Source organism: Anomalospiza imberbis, chromosome 4, assembly GCF_031753505.1.
Source record: "Anomalospiza imberbis isolate Cuckoo-Finch-1a 21T00152 chromosome 4, ASM3175350v1, whole genome shotgun sequence".
Taxonomy (NCBI): Eukaryota; Metazoa; Chordata; class Aves; order Passeriformes; family Viduidae; genus Anomalospiza; species Anomalospiza imberbis.
Window position 1 is genome coordinate 64,902,184 of NC_089684.1, and position 17,911 is coordinate 64,920,094.

Consider the following 17,911-nt stretch of genomic DNA (forward strand, 5'->3'; position numbering starts at 1 on the left):
AGGCTTTTATCCAGCTTGCAGGTAAAGGGTTACAGATTCTAGGAAGTATTAAATGCAAACTTTAAAGGATTTTATTTTCATCTACAGTCACATGATGCCTTAATACCCAATGACACTAACTACAGTGTCTCATTAAGAGGTCATGCAAACTCCCAAGCTAAACAAGGCATTCTTACATAGTTAACATTCAAATGCAAAGCCAAGCTAAGCCATGGAAGATTGTAATCAGGAAAAGCTACACTTCCTGATCCACACAAAAGCTACAGGTAGGAAAAGTTCTTTAAAAATTTTAACATTGTGCTTTCTAGAGAAACTGTTTACAGGGCATATTTTGTAATCTCTTTTCTACCTTTCAAAACAGTCTGAGAATATTATACTGAAAATATCTGATCTCACTTGTTCCACCTGTTGTAGAGTCAGGATTGTTTTTACATTCAGAAATAGAGTTGGCTCAGTGAAAATCCAAAGAAAACAGTTTTTAAGCCAAACCTATTTAAAAAGCAATGTTTTTAAAGGTCTCTTAGTTATTAAAATGATTGAGTTGGAGTATGTGGGGTAAAGGAGGAGTTAATACTTCTTTGATATCTGAAATGAAGGGATTTAGAACTCTTCTAACTTCCTTAATCATGAATTGCACATTGTTTCAGTCATACCAACCCCACTGTATTTTAACAGATTTGACTTCCTCAATGAACTTACATGATTTCTAAATTACCCTTCTAGAATTTGGTACATTTAAAAATAAAATCTTACAAAAGCAAATGAAAGACAGATGGGGAGTACTACAATGTTCCATAAAATGAGAATAAAATTGCGAAATACAGAGTAAGAGGAAAATCAGTTAAAACCAGTTTATTTTAAATTGAGAAGTTAAATTGCATTAAGGCATATCAGTTTCCACATGGCACGATAAAGTTTCACTGACAATTACTGGCAATATTGCAGGAGTTAATATTTTTTACTTGCACTACAGGAGTTTTCCAGTCTACAGCATTAGCATTTTTATCACAAAGATCTTTTTCTCATCCCAATTTTTGTTAAATTGTAATTGTTTTCAGACAGTGTTCTAAATACTCCATTTTTAATATCTCCATAGGAATTTAAAGACTGCATTCTAGAGGGTTACAGAATCCAAATTTACTAAAGATCTCTAGTGCATCACAGGATTACTACATCCCACTTCTCAAAAGCAGCAAGTGCTGTTTATTGTTTTCCTCCTACAATGCTTGGGTGTTGATTGCTGGTAATGTAATTTTTTTACATTTCATTCTATAAACACTTCTCTTTTTCTTGTTTCCACATAATGCTAGAAGATACCAAAAGAAGTGGAGAATAATAATACCTGAAGCAACTTGCTTCAGATAAGCTCTCAACTTTTTTGGGGAAAAGAAAGGGGGTTGTCTTCACCAGTATTTAAAATAATTTTGAGTCCAAACAAGTTTACCAGTGGCACTTCAAAAAATTGTCATTCACTTTCAGGGTGCCCATCTTGAAACATAGTAGGTTTCATGTTGAGAAGGGCTAAGACCAGAGCACAGCCTAGATCAGCCTGAGCCATGAAGTGTCTCTTTATCAAACTCATTGTACCAACGTCCTGACAAGAGTAGCTCCCAACTGTGCCAGTGGGAGTGCAGCAATAAATCACAACACTTTAAAAGAACTGCTCTGAGTTTACTATAACTGACTTCTGAGCCTATATTATTTACAAAAATCTATTTAGAAACTGTTGTAGATAAGGGGCTTATTTACTAAGCTACATTTATATCTCAGGAGAAGAACACTGCAGGCCCCATATCAACAGGCAACCACAGGCTTTCACTGAGAAGAGCACTGCATCCAAAACATGAAAGCAGCCAGTCTCTTCTAAGAAATATTTGTACAACTTGCATGTATCATGGTAAACCAGCTTAGTAGTTCAGTAGTTAAATTTGTTGAACATTAATTACACAAAGTGTCTTTGTAGGGTGGAAGGTACAATGCACACTGAAGTTACTCTGTGACTGAATAAAGAGTGGCCATTGAATGAGAGAGGGCCTCCCTTAACTCTTTTCCTAAAGAAAGGAATACAAATGAAGCACTTGCTATCAAGCACTCTAGTAGTTCCGATTTTTATGTCCACAATTTTACTCTTAGTGCAGAAATTTGTACTGCTTAATTATTATCTTTTATTCTTTTCTGAAGAAACAAACGAACCTATTTTCTTGCTTTGTCACATCAATATAGAACTAAATGCAGTGTTGTTTCACAGGGAAGACACAAATCAAATACTTCCTGCTCACAACCAAAAGAAGAGAGAGGTTCTTGGAAAATGAGATAATTGGAAACCTAAGGGAGAATTTTTCTCTAGAATTTCTGGGAAAGCCAAGCAAATATAAAAATCAAAACACTGTCAGAAGTTTAGAATAGTTTTCTCTTTACCCCAAACCTAAGATAAGCATTGATCAAAAGGCAATCCAGTTCTTCCAGTTTGCAGATCTCAGGGAACTTGCACTATATTTAAGGCTAATACTGAAAATCAACCTGATGGTTTTTCACAGCTCTAGGTAGGTGGGAAGACAGAGTAAATCTTCAAGTGAAGGGAATCATGGCTTCCTTGGAAAGCCTGGTTAAAAGTGGTTCACTGTGCAAGGCAAACATTTTTGAGTGTTGAGGCCCTTCTCTAACCACACTGTTGTTTGTACCTGACCTCAAGGAAACAAACTTGCTAAAAGTATTTGCTCTCAGACTTCACCGAATGAAAGCTAAGGAAAGCCTTTCTTCACATCTTTCAGGAAGGGATGGTCTTTTGCTGTGTTTGCACTGTATCCAGTTAAACATGGCCTCAGCATTGTCTACATCTTTCACTGATAGTGTTTCACAAAGGACAGGGGTGGGGGAAACACTCAACCCACTGAAACGTGATGAAATGTAGTCAGGCAATAAATATTTGTTTGGAGCTTAAAATTTCTTCTTCAGACCCTGTCTTTCTGAGGATTATATATGATCACCTGTCATCAGAGTATGGCCCCATGCCTTCCACACAACAGTCATGGTGGGGAGAGCATTGCTAACCAGAGCAGGTGGCCAAATCCCACCACTCCTTCAACAGGAGCACCTCATTTAGCACCTGATCGTGCCGGAGTCCAAGTCCCGCATGATGTCAAAACTTCACGTCCAAGCAATGATGCAAAAATTGATTTTTGCTGACCTACAGAACAGGGCTGGCAAACAGGATGTATTGCTAATGAGAACAGGTACAAAACAATGTAATTTTACTTATTGAAAGTTTGATATCAAAATGGACAAAATAATTGAGTTTCCGTAGAAAGGTCAAAAAGGATTGCTGGAAAGGGTGGAAAAAAAGGCAGCAATTTTCCTGTAAGTTCTCCTCTGGGTCACTTTCACTTAGACATATGGAGGAACTTTAAAATTTTATTAAGAACAGAATACATTGCATGGAGACCAAACATTTAATCACTTACAGCAGGAGGAAGGGGGGGGGAAAGGCCCAAGTTGGGTTTTTTTTTCTGTGTGACTTTTTTTCCTGTCTGCCATTTTTATACAAGTTTATTTAACTCCCTTTTTTCAGTTTTATCACAGATGTTTGCTGCAAAGGCACAGATGCTTTCTGGTTTGAAAAATATTTCTGGTTGAATATTCTATTATTAATTCACAGAAGTTACTTTTCCATTTAGGATAGCAAGGAAGAGTAAGCCTTCTCCTTGGGGCTTACTCTTTTTAATGTTACCAGCTTGACCTGGCTCAACTCTGCATCACTTCCAGCTTTTTAATATAGTTATGTTTTTCTATTAAAGAGCAGTTAGTTGTATGAATTTGTGTAAACAAAGTCCAAAGCCTTGCTATTGCAGGTAATCTGCTTTGCTGAAGGAGCTGAATAACAAGCACAAGTGTACCCCATATCAAGAATAACACACACCCAATGACTAAAAACCCTCTCAGTATGAAGTTCACCCTGGGAACTCTTCTCACTGGTTCCAGTAGGAAGAGTATCAAATCCTCATGCTGCCAACAGAGGACAAGAGAAAAGAAATAACCTGATGTAAATGGGGCCAGTGCTACCCAGCACAGTGCTGCCAGCCAAAACAGCATGGCATCAGCACAGGTTTGCCTGCACTGGACAGAAGCTCGCCAGACCTTAGCAAAACATATTATTTCACATCTGCCCAATCTGCTATACTCAGAGCAGGTGCATCTGGATGGCCTTTTCCAGGCAGGTTAGCATTGATGTCCTCTTACAATACACTCTGATACAGATCATCTGACAGCAGCTTTCAGGCAGGAGAGGCAGGGAGTGACCCAGATGAGCCATGTGGAGCCACACACCCACAGTCCTGAGGGCCCACCAGACTGCAGGTCTGTTCCTCCCCTGACTACCTACCCTCTCCACTGAATTTATTGCAATGACTGTGTGTGTAGACTGGACTGTATTTCTTACATTCACTTCCCCCTTCAACCCACAGCCACTTTGAAACCTTGTTTTATCAGCAGTAGATTTGGGAGCACCCAGTTTTATTGACCTTATTTAACACCTGAGCTTTGTGCAACAGCCTAGGACACAGAAGCACTACCTATGCCCTGGCACAGGCACCCAGCAATTTCCTCCTCTCCATTTTGAGCTGTGTGCTCCTTCCCACAGCCGAGTTGGTGCAGAAATCCCCCACCAGGACCCAGGCCCACCGTGCTTGGGCAGCTCCCAGTCTGGGGACTGCAGCCAATCCAGGCTCCCTTGCCAGCTGCTCCACTTGCTTAGCCAGTGAATCCACACTGTCCCACTACTGTACAAGCGGTTTATTATCTCCAAAAAAATTGTTATCCACTCTTCCTCTCTTATGGCAAGCAAGCTTGATAGCAATTGTATTAACTTGACTTTAACACTACACATTTCCATAGAGCTATTCTTCTCATCTACTTCTGATCTACTCACAGTAAAAGGAGCCCAAGTCTCAGGCTAATTCATGCTTTTGAAGTTGGCATTCTCATTCACTTACAGCTCAGTGGAAAACCAGCAGTTGCTGTCAGCTGTCAGGAACTTGAATCAAGCTTTGTTAAGGCCTCCTCTGTCTCTATTTCTGGTTTGGGTGTGGCATGGAAAAAACAATATTTACCATCTCAGTAGCTGTGCCCTTTGTCTATTTGTTTTTATATTCCCTTTCCCCATGTGAATTTAGCAGATGTTGCATGGCTTGGTATCAACTCTGAATTTTGTTGTCAGAGTACGTGCATGTCTCCACTGAACATCAGTAGGGAATAGGCAATGTCTGTACAGAAAAGATAATACAGATTCAGCTGCCAGGCACCATTTTAGGGGCAAACGTAGATAAAGTGATAAGCACCAAGAATACAATAATATTTCATTTTCAATGTAAATGAAACAAAAAATATAGCCATCAGCCCTGAATGGAAGGCTACCAGGGGCCCGAAGAGCTACCAACATATACCATGTCCAATTTTTGTCTTTTAGCATCTCTTTTTAAATTAAAAACACTTGGGAGTGTTTTCCATTGCTTTGCATGAATGCACACAGATTGCTGAAAGGCTAGATCATATTTACCAATATACTTTAAGAACTAATGCTCAGTGCAATTTTCCCATTAATTACCTTCTATAAAACATTTCCATTCTCTTTTTGTTTATACAGAGTAAAAACATAGGGATTTGCTAGGGTTCAGATGATAAAAGAACCTCAAAGGCTGTTTAAGAAAACAGAGGAAAGCCAAGGGCAAAAAGCTAGATGCCAGGGAAAGGTCAGCTTGCTGTTTTCACAGCCAATTACCAGCACCCAGTATCCATCAAACCACAGCCTCAGCTTTCTTTCATTTCCCTGCCATCCTTCCACAATAAAGCTTTACAGTGGCACCACAGAAATCAGTGTGGCTGGACTTTCCTCCTGGAGGATGAAATTATTTGTCCCAGAGCACATAGCTACCAATTTTCCATGTGGGGGAAAACCAGGTTTGAGAAGCAAGGAGGTAAATCAGCCCCCATCTCCGGGTAGAAGACAATGTGAACCTATGTGTCCCAAATGCCCTAAGAGCCAAAGCTGCCTCTAGGGACTAACACTCTCTAAAAATCCAACCCAGTGACTTCCTTGTCACAGGGCAATATGTCAGATTGACCAATAAATAAAGTTCCAACACCAGCAGCAGATATTTGCTTTATGACAGTGTGACCTGAGACACACCTTGCTCCCTGGAGCAAGTAGTTCTGTTGGAAATGTCAGCCTGGTGTTAGCATACAGCATCATGAACAACTCCACAGGCAAAACATACTCCAGCAAATTAGACCTGATAGTGCAATCTTCATTGATAATTTTGGTGAATATAGCCCATTCTTTTGCACAGGATTAAGGGAAGGAAAAAAAAATTACTAAGTTGTCTTGATGCCAGACAAACTAAGACTTTTAAGGCAATGAATCCTTTCCTATAATTTTCAAGTATTGTTTTACTGAGAGACTAAAAAAGGTTGCAAATGCAATCAAGATCAGCAATTCAATAATACCATAGAAATGCAGCTGTATTTCACTGCTATCTCACAATTATCACATTTTAGTAACATTTGGACCTTTTTGATGCAGTGGTCAATACTTTGGATCTGCTTTGTTCTAAGAAATAGTTATTGCAATTATAACGCAAGAGCTCTTTGCTCTTGTTCATGAAATTGTTGTGTGTAATCATTCCCTTAGCCATCCATCATCACTCAATGTCTGTGAAGGAAATTGGTTTAAAATGACCAAATGGAAAAGTTCACCTGCACTCTAAAGAGCTCTAGATCAAATTATGTCTATGCTTTACACTTTAATCTAAGTGCTGTATTCAAAAGCAAAGAAAAGCCCATTGAATCAAAAAGAACTCATGTAAGAGAAAAAGTCATAAAAAGGCCTTTATTTAAGAACTGTATCAGAGTCATTGCTTGAAAATTTTTGAGTGCAACTTATAATTGTTTTGAAAATTTTTCTGTTTTAAAAGGCTTGTTATCCATTTTCAAAGTCTTATGTAACTGTGCTGTTCTACTCTCTGCTGACCAATCTTTATGTCAAATATTCAGGAACAATGAGGTTCAAAAAGAGCATCCTGGTATTTTTCCCACACTTGTTATGTAAAAGCAGCCTTGTGTAGGAGAAGCATCTTGAACAGTGAATCTGGGGGAAAAGACACACCCTACTCCACCACCACCATCCCCCCTCCAAAAAAAAAAGTGAAGGAAAAATAAACACATCAGGTGTTTTAATATTTTTCAGTCTGATCTGAGAGAAGACACTGATAAGCTGAATTACACAGCTTATGCTATTTTAGAAGTATTCCTAATTTTAGTGCATATACTTGATCTTTCTCAAACATCCCCACAGGTGTCTACATCTAGCAGTTCTAGATTACAGGCTGCAAGATTGTCTCAGAAATTGCTGCCTGAGCCAGGCACACCCCAGCCTCACCATTCACTGAAATACCTGATTAGAAACAATTGGTGCCCCTAACAAGCCAGGCACTTATGTGAACTCTGGAGCACCAATACCTGACATAATTAACAATATTATTATTTTGCTCACAGGATAAACTAAATTTGTTCCCATAACATGTAAAATTCTTCTGATGAGGAGCGCATCTTCTCCAGGTGTCACAATTCAAGCCATATTTCTTATCTGGATTTCATGTTATGATCCAATTAAAAAGCAACAAGGAATAATGAAGAAAGTGATAAAATTATTTCTATCACTGTTTCCATACAGGACAACTCAGTGAGGTTTGTTTTTTAAAATGAGCAAAATCAATTTTTTCTTTCAAACCTGACTCTTCTGCACCAAGTGTATTGTTCTCCAGGTTTTACTTTCACTTCTCAAAATCCCTTATTCTGTGTATGCCTTAGCCCAAACATTGTGCCCTGTGCATAGCCGTCTGATTCTCAGACCTGCTAGGAACTATGAATTTGGGCAGCTGGCCAAGCTGTTAATTCACCATCTTCTGTTTCAGTCTTGCCAGGAAAATATAGGTTTTGTCTGAGCAATGAATTTATAGCATGTGCTTTGTGGGTCATACTTATTCCTTTGTGTAGGACTCACTTTGGACTAGCAGTGACAAACTAAGGGTGTGACTGCAAACTCAAGCTATTTATAAACAGGTTTCAGTACCTTTTCCTTCTGTTTCCATTCCAATTTGAAAACCCAGTTATAACTTGAACTCTTACAACCACAGAAAATGCAATTTTTTTCCTCTATCCTCTATAAATTTTATTTTAAATAGAGACACCAACATTGTCTCTTTTCCCTGTGGGTTCTATTTGCCCTCCAAGAAGTTAAATGTTCATATTTCCCCCCAGATCTGTTGATTTTTAGCCTGTTAAACTGCTACATATGTTAAAATTGCCTCTGTCAAACAATTATTATGTTTGTAAACCAATGATTCTTATTTTCTGAAATTATTTTCCATTCTCTACATTATTCTAGCTTGATGTAAAAAAGGCAAATGTGCAAAAAAAAAAAAAAAAAAAAAAGTTTTACAAGGCCGGTACTTGAGATGAGCCCCAAGAGCATGGCTTATTGCAAACCTGTGCTTTGCACTGCTGTAACAGCTGCATTAAATGAGTATTTGTTAGCATAAATAAAACCAGACTGAATTTCTCTGAAGTGAATTTAGGACAAATAATCCACCAGTGGTATGCTCTGTGCTACAAGGCTTGTATCATTCAGTATCATGCCATGAAAGAGCCTGGATTTTTATGTTCTGCTCTTGACATGACAAAATTAATCACAGACTGAGATTTCTTTGTTCAGTACAACAGACTTTTTTCTGGCCTGCATAATTCTGGTTTATCTCACATTCCTGCAGCCTGCAACATTGCTCTGTCCACAGGGCTCACTGTGCAGTGCAGTGCTAACATGGTTCAACAGCTTACCTAGATACTGGCACAAATTCTCTAACCCAAGGACTGAGTCTGTTATGTGCCTCCAGTTTTCTAGATTTGACCTCCTGTTTCCCAGCCTGTACAAATCTATTGCTACCTGCAGGATTTGTTCTTTATTCAGCTTGTTTTGGTTTTCCTCATCTCCATGGCATTCCCAGTAAGGAGCATAATATTCAAAGGTATATTTTAATAAGCCTTTTGTGCTTCGTACAGTTTCCTGAGTAAGGCTCTGGAAAATAAAGTTTCTTGCAAAAGAAACTACATGAGTAAATACATTACTGCCCAGGAAAAGTCAAGCACCTTCTCCCAAAGAAAATGGAAAGGTTAACTCCATCAAGGCATGCAGATACTAGAGTCCTTCATCCCCAAAACATCCTCTTCACACAGCTTTTGCAGCTCCTTTGACAGAAGGAAAATTAAGTTAAAATTGGCAAAGACCCTATGCATTTATGCCAGGAAAATCCCACACAATTTGAAATTAATCAATAGCACAGAAACCCTCTCCCACCTACCACATGGAGCCCAGTCTCCAAAAATCTGCAGCCTCTCTCTAGGGTGGTATTTGAAATAAGCATGTTTGCAGAACTAGCTTCACCCTCCTCCCATGCCACCATCCCACACAGAGAGATCTTCTGATACTTCCCTCCTAAGGGAAAAAAAACCACACCTATGTGGAACACAAAAGCTAGAAACACCTGATTTGAGAAAATCTTCTCCTTACTAAGCCAATTCACTTTTCTCTCACTGAGAAACAATGTATTTTTAGTCCAGCAAAACACAACACAAATATGATTTAGCCTTCATGTCAATAAACCTTTTTTAAAGACCTGGTAAGAAAGGTTTGCCTGAAACAGAGCCTGAGCTCTACCCTTACTTTTTCCAGGCCCTTCCTTTGCTTTCCAGGAGGCCTGAAGATCTCCTTAAGGAAGCAAGACAGCAATTGCTTACCACAAACCTTCCCATGAATGGCTTTTTGAAGCACCTGGGTGAGACCCCTGCAAGACTCCAAGGTGTTTGTTACTCACAGTGTACAATTACCCAGCTCCCGCTATATTTTGGGGTTTTGCCCCTCCCTTCCTGCAGGGTTATCCCATGCAAGGAGGCTCCAGGTGCCTTGTTTCTGAGCTGCCTTCAGGGGTTTGCGGCATTTCCTTGTTTGTGTTACAGCAGCATCTACAAGCACCACAAGGGATAAAGGCCTCACTGCTTTGGCTGTCCCTGACACACCTAATGACACACACCATATTTAAACATTTATAGATTCCCCAGACTGTTCCAGACTGGATCCAGCCTTCCAGTACGTCCTTACTTTAGGGAGAATAAGGAGGCACAACCCAATCCCATCTTGCTTACTGTTAAAGAATACATTATCCCTGAGAAGTAAGTGCTCTGGGTTTTAATCCCTTTGGGTTTAGGAGGCACATAATTGCAGGTACCTGGAATCCCATATAATGAGTGTCGGCAGGAGGTTCTTGCTCAACCTGTGGGGACCACTGCCTCATGTGGCTTTGGCAGCAGTGGGTTCCAGTGTCTGCACTGGGCATGAGGGGGCTCAGAGCTCACCCAGAGCAGCAGGGACTCTCCAAAGTCAAAGAAACATCAGGTTTGTGACCTTTAGGTTGCTTTGAATAATGTAGCTGTCAAGCAGCTTAGATGCAATGGATCTACCAGTAGCATGCTGCTGTCAAGCCCGGTAACAGGACTTAAAACAGATTTTGTTAGGCCATGTCTGATGCATTAAAAAGCTAAAATCCCATACAGCTAGGCAGGGAATTGTGAATTGTTCTGCCATGGAATGGCACTTGACTGCAGCTGGAGCTGGACCAGAGCTGTGTCCCATGGACCTGTCCTGCAGTGCACCCACATCTAGAACAACAGAGAGCACAGGCAGGCAGTGCCAGCAGGAAGCACAACCAGACTGCTGGGAGTTAGTCAGGCTTGTTAATCACAAAGCTGTCCTCTCCAATCATTGCTCCACCCAAAACACACTGCTAATTGCCCTCATATTAATGTTTGCCACCTGTTTCCTTCTTCTTAGCCTTTGCCTATGGAATCATCATTTCTCAAGTTTCCATACTTCTTTTTCACATATGAAAATTTTTCTACTATCTGAAAAGGCAATTAAAAAAAAAAAAACCAACCAAACAAAAAACCACACACAAAAAAACCCACAAAAACCCCCAAACAACAGATCATCCAATATAACTTCAACTAGCCAAGCTTTGTTCCTTCTGCACAGCATCACATGCAGAGTGTTCCTTTCTAGAGGTAGCAATATTGAAGAGTTTTCTCTCTCCTATCCCAATTCAGCCTTTAGCATTACTGGTGTTTTAACACCATGTCACAAGTACAGATATTGCAGATTAAGCCATGGGCTTTTTTTTTTTTTTTGCAAACTCCCATGTTGGTTTTTGGCTATTAAATACCACCTGACTAAGGAACTGACTAACAAACACAACCTTTGTTACAGGAAGAAAGGAGGAAATCAGCAGAGAGCTGTCTCTCTGTCTCACCTCTGGGGAAAACCACTCCTGCCTGTTGCCAGGGACCACTTCATTGCTGCACTCAGAGCCAGGGGTCACTTAGAGACACCCTCAGCTCCAGCCGTCGCAGGGCAATGCAATGGTTTCTGCAGGCCTCTGACCACAGGCTCTCACCTTATGAACTCGGGTTAAACTCTAGCCACAGCAGACTGGTGGTTTTTTCAGCACTTTTGCTCATTGTGAAGCTTCAAAGTCACTTTCTCCTGTTAAATACATACAGCACAAGAAATAGGTGAGAAGAGGGCCAACTCTTAACAGCAGTACAGCATCACAGAAATGTAATTGTGACAGGAAAATTCACAGCAAGTCACTCATAAGTCACATCTGCAAGAACATTTTGCGACAGAAAAAAAAAATACCACTTGATACAATTAAAGGATTTCAGGAGGTAACATGCCAGGTAGCACAGTGTGAAAAGGCCTTCTTTCCTGTAAAGGACAAAAATACCTTATTCCTTCAGACCCCTTCCTCACCTCATCACAGTGAGATGTGTAGAATGAAACTTGATCAGGTAGCAGAAGGGTTAGGAGAGCACTGACTACATTTTAATGCAGATTTGTCTGTCCATCCTAGCTGAAATGAATTCTGATGTTTTTTGATTTTAACAAGGCAGGATTTGATAGACTCTATCAGCTATCTGGGTCTCCATTAGTAACTCAACCACTTTCCTGTCTCTTCACCATCTCATCATTCCAGCACTGTGATCCAAACTGGGACAGTGTCAGGATCCATCCCCATAAAGGCCACCAATTGCTGCCACTGGTGCTTGGCACCAATCGACGGCGGATGGGAAGGGACTGTCACTGTTAGTTTATTCCCTTACTGTAAGACTTTCCTACCTTTCCTCTGTGAGCTCTCACAGGCAGTGCCTCGCAGCACTGACCCCTCTCCCTTCTGCATGGCTGGCTGGCTTCTTCCTATCCCTAGCATGACTACCTGACCCTTCCAGCACACATTAACCCTTAGTGTCCCTAGCACAACCACCTGACCCCCTACTCCTCACAGCAGCACAACCAAGTCCAACTCCCCTCCCAACCAGCTAACCCACTCTTTTATAACACCCAGCCTTACTGGACACAGCTGTGACCTATTAAGAGCAGGCCTATTCCTACTTTTTGGTAATTAGCACAGCTGCAACTCCTCAGGGGCAAGATTGCCTTCAGCACTATCGCTATTCTCTCACAATCCATCCTCCCACAGGACAGCAGCCCAGTTCTTTGGATATCAGACTGGGAAGGAGCACAAAAACTAAGCCCTCATATTTTTTCCACAGGCCCAACAACCTCAAGTCTCTCTCAAATAGCTAAAAACCATCACAAGGATCATACTATAAAGGGGAAATTGTATTTTCACAAAGAATTTTAAAAAGAAACCACAAGAAAATTACATTTTCTCAACCAGAACAAAGCTACATCTTTGTAGCTTCTGTAAATCAGACTTACCTTTCCCTACTCATCCTTATTAACACATGCCATTTGGAAAAAAATATATAGTAAATGGGAATGCCTCTAGATGTCAAAATCTGGGAAGTGTATGCAGTGAATCACCACAAGACACAGAACGCTGCAAGGGACAGCACAGACCCCTACAGGCTCCAATCCCTGGTCCACACAAGCATCCCTGTCAGTAGAACCTGAGAAAGGGTTTAAACAACTGACAGGAAAAAAGAGTTCTTACTGGAGGTATTGCTTATTCTTAGTTCACATAAACCACTTAGGCCCTCAGTTAAATGTGATTTGTAAAAGACATGCACTGACTGCATCAGTATTTGCTTTGGAATGCATAATTGGACTCTAGGATTTTAACTGATTTTAACATTAAAAATAGGTTTTGTCAAAGCTGAGGAAACATCCATTGACAGAATGAAATCACATGACTGTAGGACTGGTATCAATCATCTGTGACTGCATTGCAGAGAAAGGAAGTCTTTGCTAGACTTATCTATCCTCAGCAACTTCAAAATTTTGATAAAGCTCATTCAAGATGTGATACATAATATTTTTGAATGTAAAATCAAAATAAATATTGAGTATTAATAACTTTTCATTATGTTTTCTGCTTAAAATCCCTGGACTACATACAAATCACACCAGTTAGTAAGTTAAAATGACAACACAGAAATGAATACCTGAATTTCAGACCTTCTTTATGAAGTGAACAAAGACTGCAAACAGGGAGGATGTCTCTCACCATTTAAAATTACCCCTTTGGTTTCAATCCTGCATATGCATATTGCAAGTAAGTACCAACACCTGCCAAGCAAGGCAGTCTCACACCAGCACATGGCAGGGGTCTCCTGGCACTGGAAATGAGCCAACCCAGCCTGTATTAAATACCTCAGTCACATTGCTTCAGCTGCAAAACCATTGCCAAAGCACCTTGTGGAAAGACCAATGTGTACTACTCACAGCTCTAAAAAAAAGGGTGGTGTTGCACTAGTATAGTTAAACTAAAGCAATTCTGTATAAAAGAATAATGAGCTGATTTAAATCTGGGTTACTTATTAGTTTATTTTACTTCACAGCAGCGCCATTTCTATGGCCAAATTAGGCTTCAGGCTTAAAGAGTTGCTTGGATTGTCAGTCTTATAGGATTAGTGATTTTAAATTAAGGAATGGGTTGCAAGAAAAAGTAATTTCATGCTTTGAGAAGAACTTTATTTCAAAGGCTTGAAACCTAGAACCATCACTCCATAATCTTATTCAAATGTTGATGTCATCAATGCATTTTAAATCAGCATTTAATTAGGTTAAAGAAAGAAAACAGAAGCTGCTGAAGAAAGTCCAGTAAGAATTTCTATTTCTAGATAAAGCTGCTTTAAATGCATAACCAATTTTGCTAACTGTGGGATGTGATGCACATGACTGAGATTATAGGTGTTTAGTGAGAGTTTGTGCCGCTTTGTGTATCATTGTGAGCAGTCAGCACAAAGAGAATGATATAAATATAGAATAATGGGCCTGTAATCTCTACTCCTAATTTTAAAACTACATTTGTCCTGGATTGCAACAATGCTTACTTTCCTTCTAAAAACTTTCATCTGCCCAAATCAAAAAAGTCCTTAAGTTTTTTTAGCTCAAATGAGCATACAGACTAAGCAAGCTTTAGGGAACATTTCCTGTATTTAAACTCTTGTCAATTAACAGTGCTGTACCCAAATCCCTTCCAAGCCATAACATGATTTTAAGAAAACTAAATTGTATCAGTGTAGAAAGTAGAAAGAGAAGAAATAGAAATTAGGTCAGTCTAATTGAATTGCAGTAGCTTGTCTGAAAAACACCTTTGCTACCCAGTTTGAAAAGACATTAGAAACCACATTAGGGAACTGTTTTCATTTTGAAAATCTTCTTCATTACTGCCTGCTTTGCTGAAATGACTTTCAAAATCTCCATCTTTGCTACTCCTGCTTGGCTGAGAGGACTCACTGCTGATGCCTCCTTCTGAGCTTCAATTTGTCTGGAGGATGAAAATAATGCCAACATTAAAGCTATAAATTTCAAATGGACAAGAAGAATCTAGCTTCAGCAGGATTTTATGTGTCTTTTAGGCCCTTATGTGAACTTTAAATTTTAGCAAAAAACTCCTGTGTTTCTCACCCAGAGGAGGTGCCCCACCACAGTCTGGTCTCTGCACACACAGAAAGCAGAAGGAGCAAAGGGTAGAGCTATTGACTATTTTGGCAATGGGGTTTTCTGGCCTTTGGGTACAGCTTTACACCTCCCACACATGAGTTGGGGAACTTGAGGAAAAGCAGTAAGCATTGAGTAAGCCTCATATTAACACTTCACCTCACTGACACCTGCTCCTGGCTCTCCAGCACTAAGTGCTCCTGCTGCTCTGATGCAGACACCAGAAAGTGGTCATCCAAACACAAACTCCCCTGTATTGCAAACCCCACCCCAAAGATGTGACAGGAATGTTCACACTGTGGGTGCAAGTATTTCATAACAAATAGTAAACCAAACATATGAGTCATTTTAGCAAGGGTTGATTACACCAATTACTGATGTGAGTTGAGCTACCTAAATGTATGTCAACTATAGATTAAGGGCACATCCATTTGTTCCACTCTCCATCAGTGGAACAGTGTTAGTATCGTAATTCTGAAGCAAGACAAAACCTGGGTCCACTCTCTCAAGAAAAACTCATTCTCAAAGGAGGATGCACTCTACCCAAAGCAGGAGGAAGAAGCGGCAGCCACTGCAGTTCACTTATCTTTCTAGAGGAATGTACATAATTAAAATCTAAATTTGGTAGTGCAGGACTTTCCAAACTCTAACTACAGGGAGTGGGATTATATACATATACATATATATATATATAAATATATATATATATGCATATAACAAAAATGATGAAGAGAACCTGCTCCCAAGTCTGTGTTTCCTAGCACTGAGGATTCAAAATGTCATCTGAAGCACCTCTGTTTCACATTGGCTCATTCCTTAATTGTGTCAGTATAATATTCACACAATTACAAATTATAATGAACAAGTCCCACTCTGAAATCTGAGACCTAAAGGCTATATATGTTATCCAAATATATAACCAAATGTTAGCATTTTGTGCACATTGGGATTCTTCCAACCACAAATTTAAGTAATTATAATTATTCCTAATGTTGCAACAGAAGCATCATGTTCAACTAATTATAGCTCAGAACACTTTTCTAATACATCTTCTGGAAAACAAATACCATTTTTCAAAGTCACCCAATTTTCATAGCCTTAAGCAAAAGACTTCAGCTACATTTCTTACCTCTATTAGAACAATCTTTACTATTAAGCCATTTGTGTAAGTTAGTTTTTGACTGACTCTCTAATCTTCTGGCTGACAGAATTATAGACAGACATAATGTGTTTCCTCAAGCGATTTTTCTACTTACAGAATCAGTCTGCAAACTTCTCACTGTCTGAATTATAGCCCATGATTTAATGTCATCCATTTCCACATCCTCAAAAACATGAGGGAGACCCTGATTCTAGAGGTGGCTCCCCATGGCTCTTTGCCAACAAAAGTGCTTTTGACAGTGAATGACACTCTTCAGAAACCTTACTAATTTTTGTAGCTGAATTAGATCTTACTTTGTCACCACTGCTGAAAACAGTCAGAGATGGGGAGATGCCTGGCTGTTCCTGTTCACAGAAACAGGCCCTAAGCAAGATAACTGCAACCCAGATAAAAGCTGGCAAGACTAGCTAATCATGTGGATATATTTACATCAGGTAGTACATGCCACATCAGACAGTTTTAATGAAAAAGGCAGTGAGAAGGGACATCTACAGCACACACATCTTCCCTTCCCCTCCACCAGTAAATACATGATTTGTTGGGAGAATTTAGACAACACAAGCTCCTCAGTAAGGGCAAGCAAAGAGAAGATTCACAGCAGGTCTAGAGACAGCGCCTGCAGGGAGCAGAACATCAGGGAAACATGAGGTCAGGCTTACAACACACCCTTGGCCCTGCCTAGCTCCAGGTCACCTCTTACTCCTTGGTGACACCACAGCATTACAGGCAGGCACTGATCCTCAGTGTTTGCCCCTACAGCACAAAGGCTGAAAACAAGCCTTTCCCCCAGGGCATCCCCACGAAGCTCTTGGCAGATGTAGAGACAGGTGAGATTGGCTCAGCTGGATAGAGCATGGTGCTAACACTGCCAGGGCTCTGGGCTCAACCCCTCTATGGGCCATTCACTTCAAAGATAGACTCAATGAACCTTGTGATCCCTTTCAACTCAGAAAATTCCGTGATTCTGTGAACAGCTAAACTCAGGATATGATTGTGGATAAGGCCTTGCCTTTAATTTGTCAGAGGCTTCAGCAATCAGGTAATAAAACAATAACTTTAACACTCAAGTACAAGTGATTCACAGTCCAATTTTACCAAGTTTAAGGACCAAAAGAGTTTCTTCCCCTTGAAGGAAGGCCCGCTGCCATGGAGAAGACATGGTAGAACACATAGCAATGATGGCTAAAGAGCAATAAATTACAGTTCATACTAGTACGTGCTGCAAACCTAGGTAAAAAGGAGTAGAAGAAATGCAGCCTCTTCTATATTCCCTATACTGAAAACAGCCTTATCCAGTAATGCAGATGGAATGATGATTTACTTTTCCAATCACCCCTACATAAGACCTCAGGGTGTGCAAAATGGCCTTTACACAAAGTTGTGTTTGATGAAATCAGGACGATGAATTCTTTTTACGCTATAAAATGCTGTCAGATATAGCTGTAGTAATAACTTCAAAAAAATCAGTCTTCAATTGACCATGTTATACATAGAAGAGAAAGGTAAAATATTTATTCTACAGTTAGATGAAAGTATGTTCTCTTATAACAAACACAAAGAGTAGTTGCTCAGTGCCTGGCATTCTTTGTGAATATTTCCTGGAATTACTGGTGTCAGCATCAGGCCAGTGCAGCTATAGGTGTGTTTCAACATTTAAATGTAGAAAAGGAGAAGCATTTTTT

At 40.0% G+C, this 17,911-nt stretch overlaps 1 protein-coding gene across 7 annotated transcripts in view; it reads left to right on the forward strand.

Annotated features, from left to right (window-relative positions):
- The window catches only part of C4H4orf19 (chromosome 4 C4orf19 homolog), a 41,578-nt gene that overhangs the window by 608 nt on the left and 23,059 nt on the right, over positions 1-17,911 (forward strand). For 3 of the 7 annotated variants that reach the window (XM_068188849.1, XM_068188853.1, XM_068188856.1), the window contains exon 1: positions 8-266. The exons of 2 other annotated variants lie outside the window; for them this stretch is intronic. The gene's annotated coding sequence lies outside the window, so the exon portion shown is untranslated. Of the gene's footprint in view, positions 1-7; positions 267-17,911 lie in introns of those variants that run through there. 2 more of the 7 variants (XM_068188852.1, XM_068188851.1) reach the window with 2 other exon arrangements.